General features: G+C 42.3%; 1 pseudogene; it reads left to right on the forward strand.

The window, feature by feature from the left end:
* The first annotated feature begins 6,892 nt into the window (after positions 1-6,892).
* On the forward strand, positions 6,893-6,989 carry LOC138460440 (U6 spliceosomal RNA; annotated as a pseudogene).
* The last annotated feature ends 269 nt before the right edge of the window (positions 6,990-7,258 follow it).

The following is a 7,258-nucleotide window of genomic DNA, read 5'->3' on the forward strand; positions in this document are numbered from 1 at the left end:
ATATTGAACAATGTCCCCAACCCCTTCCTAAAACCTGTTTGCTGAGGGGGGAGGGGGGTATAATATCAGCATCCTTGAGCCATCTTGTTATGTCTTTCTAATAAAAAAGTAGCAAAACATTTAGAGATACTCTCTGATAGGGCTAGGAGCCTGTAATTGTAAGGATTGTTTTGAGAACCTGTTTTGAAAATGGAAACCAATATAGTCTTTTTCCAAGCACAGGGAATAGTACCCATTGTGTCTATGTCCTTAAACAACCTATACAAAATATCTGCCCACATTTCAGGTTGCTCTTTGATTATGATATTCAGTAGCGCATCAGGGCTTGGGGCTCGAAAAAGGTTTTAGTCTGCCTATTATTCTCAGATTATCATCATAATCCAACAAAAACCAGTCCCAATCAAAACACCATTCTTTACTGGGAGACAACCTTTTTAGTAGACATTTTAACATTTAGCATATCGCCTTTAAAGTAGAAACTCTTAATATTCTCAATCCAAATGCCATCCGATATGGGATTAGACTCAATTATATTATTTGCCATAGCCCTGTTAACAAGGGACCAGAAATTATTATTTCTAATTATTTGTAGGTTATAAGGGAACATCATGTTGAGATTGTTTATAAAACCTGACCCAGTTTTTATACTTAGTTTTTTATTCGCAAGTGCTCTAATTTTACTTGAAGGTTCAATATGCATATCTTTCTTAATCTTTCTAAGTGAAGATCTGTACAATTTCCTTCTCTCCGCGATATTAACATCAAAGTTGGTGTTATATACCTTAACGACTGAGTTGACCTTGATATTATTGTTCTCAGTATGGGTCTTTGATAGATATATACAATGTAAAATTGCCCAGATACAATCACCATACTTTCAGTTATTATTTTCAAGATCAGGGGAAAAGTATTCCAAGTACCTGTAAACAAGAGTGCTAAATAATTTAATATTGCCAGCTGACAATTTTAGTCGATTCCCCTGAGAGTTACAGATAACTTGACCAAACAATAGATTATGTCTGATGCAATGTTCGGTTTGTATATTCGCCTCAAGTAGAGCATGATTGCTTCTGTTAGTAATAATAGTAGAATAATAAGTGACAATGGGCCTCATTACGACCCTGGCGGAGTGGGTTTACGCCAGCGTTATTCGCGGCGGACCCGTCCGCCCTACTACGAGTTCCCGTAGCGCCAAGGAACGTTTTCCGCCTGGTTTTTCCGGGCGGAGAAATCCATGGCGCTACGGGACCTTGATGTTAATTACGCCACCGTATTTTACGGTGGCGCAATTAACGCCTTCCCCACTCCCATTATACCCTATGGGGCAAAAATGGGAATGGGGAAGGGTAAAATGGGGAATGGGGATTTACCGCCCCGCCAAGGTCGGCATGGGGCGGAAAATCCGCCAACCCCCATGGCGCTATCGGCAGCTTTCCGCCGTGCTCCGCGGTGCATTTAGCACCGCGATTTCCGCCAGGGTCGTAATGAGGCCCAATGTCAGCTAGTGGCTAGATACATATATATATATATATATATATATATATATATATATATATATATATATATATATATAATCAATCCTGGAACTAATATCACCTCTATGCCAAGTGTAACAATTACAAATCTTATGACTATCAGTTTCTTCATTGGGATTAATAAAAGACATGTTCGAATTATTCACAAACATGGGCCATGGCATAACTCCATGTTGCTTGGTACAGGGTAGATCAAAGGTTACAGAGGGATTATTATAACAAACCACATTGAAATCCCCCAGCATCATAAACAATTGCCCTTTATCATAATTAGTCCCATGAGATAAGATCAAATGTATATAAGTTTGTATCTCACCAGTAAAATCACCCCCTGGAGGATCATATATATTAATCACCAACAGCTTTATCTGCTTATCCTGAGCCAGGTAGGTAATTAATCTTGATATTGCATTCTTTCTTTGCCATTGAGGTAGGCATTCAATTGAATTAAGATGGGCTCTTACGCCAGTGATAAGACCTCCAGAGGGCCTCTGGAAAACAAACAGATTTTTTTTATGGCAAGTCTCTGTGAAAGTGAAAATACATCAACATGGCAAGGGTCAATAAGCCATGTCTCCTGCAGGCAGAATTTATCAGAACCTAACGAGCCGAGTAGTCATATCCTTCATCATATAAAACGGATCTCTAGCCCCTTGAATTCCAGGACAATATGTGTATGTCTCCTAAAGCCACAAGCTGGTTTACATTGTCCTTAATTCGATTTCAAATTAAACAGTGATCCCTTCTGAGCCTCCTGATTTACAGCAAGTTTAAAGGCCGCTAATTTGGATTATAATTGCAGAATGCCCTTACCGATATCAGTCTTAACTATTTCCAGATTACTCACATTTTTTAGTTGCCAAGCAGAATCGCCTACGAGGTCAGCCTTAATTGTTTGTATTGGCATGACTTCATAGCCATTGATTTTAAGTAATTCGCCTTGTGATAATACATGATCCGCAAAGAGTGGAGAAGAGAAGTGAATAATAGCCCGGTTGTCATCAGTTGCTAAATCAGGAAGCTCAATAGAAATAATATCCTTGGTGGAAATAACTGCAAGCTCAGGGATGTTTTGCATAATTTCAAGAGCATGTGATCTATGTGTGTAGGGATGAAGATTTGTTGCACATGGTTCAAGCATTTTTAATTTTGAAACATTCCATTTATTTCGCATAACTATTTGTCCCAACTGGCCATCTTTTAAGGCAGTTTGTTGGAACTTTTCAACGTCCATAACACAGGATAAATCTAGAACAAACAAGGATCACTCATATCCGGTTCTATATCACCCTGTTTTTTAACAGAGAGACTACCTACCTTGCCTTCGATTAGTCATTGATCCAACGAACTAATGGTTTTGTTTTTCATCTTGTTTTTTTGTGGATAATTGGACAGTTTCAATATTAGAATTAGGAGCTTCTAAAACATCCACATTCAAATTAGGCAGATCATATATTGTGCCCCTGCAAGTATTGTTACTCACTCTAAAAACATTTGGTCTCAGTGTTTTCAACCCTGGAGGTTTCCTCTGCCGTTGAAGTCTATTTTTATAATGTTTTGTTTGTGATCGATGGATATAGTCAGAGACTTCAATGGCTGGAGTAGAGAATGAGGATCTAACATTTGCTTGACCATTTGTCTCAGTTATTTTAACCACTTCAAGTTCAAGAATTATTAAGTCATCATCACCTCCTGCTAGATCAGCCTGTATATTAAGTTTGGGGGTATGTAGAATACTGATTAATTCCCCTTCAGAATTCATGCCACTATTATACATAATAATTTCAACAATCTCACCAGTAACAAACAATAACTCTTTTTAATCAGTGGCCATTTTTGCACAAAATGCAAATGGTATTTTACATGTGGCTGATAGTTCGATCACTTCATCGTGAAGAGAGCCAGAGGTATTTAATGATTCAATTGAGTCTATGGGCCTCATTATGAGTCTGGTGGTAGCCGTGCCAGTAAAAATGGCACGGCTGCCACCGGAGTAATTTTTTTTCTGGTGCCCGGCAATGGGGACTTACCGGGGCATTACGACTCCGCCGGTTCCGGTAATTGCCCATTGCCGGGTGCCAGAAAAGATTACTCCCCATTCCCATTTGAGGAGTCCCATTGGACTCAATGGGAATGGGGAGGATGGCGGCACCGGCACCATTCATGAATGGTGCCGGTGCATCCGTCAAGGTCTGCGAGTGGGTGCCTTTCCGCCCGCCAGGTCAGACAACGGCAAGCTTACCAGCACACGTTGTTTCCGGACCGGCAACCTTGTAATGAGGCCCTATAGCTCTACAATTGTCCTCAACAATCCTTTCCAACACAGGTGATTTTGACAACATGTCCTCATCGGAATTGACAAAGTTGCCTTGAGCCGGGGGAAACATGTTCATACTAGACATACATTCTTGATCCCCTAAAGAATCCCTCCAAAGAGAATATCACATGTTCAATAAGTAATGGTTATTATTAATAGGGGGGCAATAAAAAAGAGCTACTAATTCTCTGTGAAGATGGAGAAGAGATAATCAGAGCAGGCTGTTTACAGGACAAATTTACTACAGCAACAGATGGATTCTGTCGCATGAAAACATGCTGTCATTTTACCAGCATGGTCTGTGTTTGCATTAGCTATGTCAACAGGCATGTCTTTATTGGGAGACAAGCCAATATCTGTGGTGACATTCTTCTCTGAGAGCTTATTCACCAAGTAAGGTTTGGCTGTTTCCTTATATACTGTGCTTCGCTGTTGGTATTTCCTTGTTCTGACCAGCATGACAAACTTGATATCAAACAGGCAACCCACAGGGAAATGTCTTGTTTTAAAACTTATCTCAACGTAGCATTAAAAGAAAAACAGTTGCCAAACGGCACCTCTTTTGGCTGGAGGAGAAGGGAAGCCATACGAGAGCTACTCATGTATTCAGAATAGGGTCTTACTGAACGAGAATGAACCTCAGCCGTCAGTGGGACAGCGAGACAGCACTCCTAACAGCGTGCACTGATGTGCATGGCCGCTGCTTAGAGTTTCCGGGTCCTGGGGCGAGATCACTGCAATAGGCCAATCGAATGAATGAAGTTTGTGGCATCCACCAATGAACTTTAAGGTGGATTGCTGCAATGAGAAAATGATCAGCAGTGGAACAGCTATAACAGACTGAGCTGTTTCTTTTTGCATCAGTTGAAGAGCCTCTCACAGCAAGACAGCACTCCTATCAGCACTTGCTTAATACGCGTGCGCTGGTGCGCGCGGCTGCTGCTTAAATGGAGTTTCCAGGTCCTGGGGGTGCGGTCACAGTAACGGGCCAATCGAATGAGTGAAGTTTCTGGCGTCCACCAATGAATTTCAAGGTGGATCGCTGCAGTAAGAAAACAATTGGCAGTAGAACAGCTATGAACTGTTTCTTTTTACATCAGCTGAAGCCTGCATGGTGTTGTTATGTGTCAATGACGTGGCGATTTCGTGCAGTAAAAAAAAGCAGCATGTCCAAAGGGCATGCGCTAGTACAGTTTCAACCTGCTGTAGCCCTTTCTGAACACACATTTTCGAGCTGTCAGCTTAGATTTGCGTTTGCTGAGCAAACTAATGCAACGTGATCACACTTGAATGCCGGAAATGCACTTCAGGACTCCATTGACTTTGCCAGGAGGGACTAACTCCACAGGACATCCTTTCAGATTCAACTTTGCTTCAGCTGGATGGGGCGCTTGGGTGGCCTTCTATTATATGCTCTGAGAAGGCTTGCGCTCTTCACCCCGCTTTGCCTCCCGCCACACAGGCACATTACCAGGAAACTGCATTATAACCGAATGCGAACTGCTTGCATGGGGCGCCGAAAGGCCATTCATTGGTTAAAAAAAAAAACATTTTTTTAAAAAGAACTTTTCTTCAAGTCCATTCATTACTTCACAGTTATAAACCGCAGCCACTCGTTTGGGCGGGAATCGGCGCGATAAAAAATGCTGGGGAACAGATGTTGTACAAAGAGCCTTTTCATTCCCCTCTTTTTTCTTAAGCCCAAAGAGTGATGGCACTGCAGCATCATGCGGCGAAAGGAGAAATAATTTGATAAACATTGTCTTTCCATTAGATTAGAGCAATTAATCTGCTTCTAATTTGGCTGCGGAATTACCACAGACGAATCCCCAGAGCCCTGTGAATAATCTCCAAACACACTGACGCACTCAGCAGACAAACATTATCCGCGCTCACACTGTTCTTCCATATGGCCTCCTCCCTCGGTGATGGAGGGCACCCTGCTGTTTCAATCAAATAAACGTCAATTATCCGAGATGGATTTTTAGTCCATGATGAGTGTGGGCTCTGCAGCTCCGCCAGTTAGACTTCAATGCAGCCGAGGCCCGGTAATGCTTTTCCTCAAATGCCAGCTCTCGGTCTTTTTCTTTCTTTCTTTCTCCTTTACGACAGAATCGCACACCACGTAATGATATGTGGTTTCATAGATCATATGTTGGAAATTACAGTCGCTGGCACCCAATTGAGGAAGATGACGACTGTCAGCCAGACCTGCCTACATTTGAAAATCAAAAACCCTGCGATTGCTGCGGCCAGTGGTGTGCGCACACCTCGCAGCACTTATGAGTACCATAAACTCGGCCCTCACGACACCTCTAGGTTATATATACCCACAGGCCAAACGAACATTTTGCATAAGGAGTCAGGCAAAAATAATGCAGCCATTACAGCGTAATACTAGCATCTCTAATTTATTTCGAGCTGGGTACATTTAAACTTTCCTGCTTCTTTTCATAATTAAAAACAATTATCAGAACATCATCTTTTCAGGGCAAAAACAGGGCTAAAATATTTTTCTTCAAAAATTAAGTCTCAGTGAGATAACAATTATTTGCCAAGGATCACACACTTTAGCTAAGTGCTGAAGCTGGAATTTGAGACCAGTCTGCAACTGCATATTTTCTCAAAAGAAGTGGGTAGTAGAATGTGTTAATGTTTTGGCTTTTAAGAATAATCTGTATGTGCTTGCTTCAGCAGTCAGGCGGTAAGGGGTTAACGGCGCCGGTAAAGGTACCGGCGCCGTCAACCCTGTACCGCCTGATTACGAGGTCCCCTCGTGGGACCCGCTCTGCACGTCTGGTTTTACCAGACGTGCAGAGCAGGTCCCGCAAGGGGAAGAGGGAGCAAACAATGGGCCGCTCGTAATCGGCCCGTTGTTTGCTCCCTCTCCCATTCAGCAATATCGGGGCTGAAATGGGGAAGGTCCGGGCCTCGGTTCCTGAAGGAAGGAATTACCGGGCCCTCCGAACTCGGAATGGCCTGGTAATTCCCCATTCTGGGAACCCGGACCCGATTTTGGCGGCACCCGGCTACTGCCAAAGTCGTAATGACGGCCTAAAAGTGGAACGATACAGAGAAGATTAGCATGGCTCCTGTGCAAGGATGACACGCAAATTCGTGAAGCGTGCCATGTAAAAAATAAAAAAAAGTTTTTTTAAAAAAGAAGAATAATCTGTATTACAAAAATGTATTTAGAAGTGCAGAAATCCAAAGAAAACAGCTTGGCAAATATATAAATCCTCATAGAAATATGTTAAACAAAAACAGTGTAACTGTAGCACCCTCACCCTCTTGCCCCCTCCCTTGAATGTCGAATGCAAGCTTAAACAAGCATTGGCAATGCCAATAGTTTTGTGCCCTTATTCACAAAGCGTTTTCCAATGTTGGCTTTGACGGCTGTTCCTTG

The sequence above is a fragment of the Ambystoma mexicanum genome, chromosome 4p (genome assembly GCF_040938575.1).
Source record: "Ambystoma mexicanum isolate Mex_15411 chromosome 4p, UKY_AmexF1_1, whole genome shotgun sequence".
NCBI lineage: Eukaryota > Metazoa > Chordata > Amphibia > Caudata > Ambystomatidae > Ambystoma > Ambystoma mexicanum.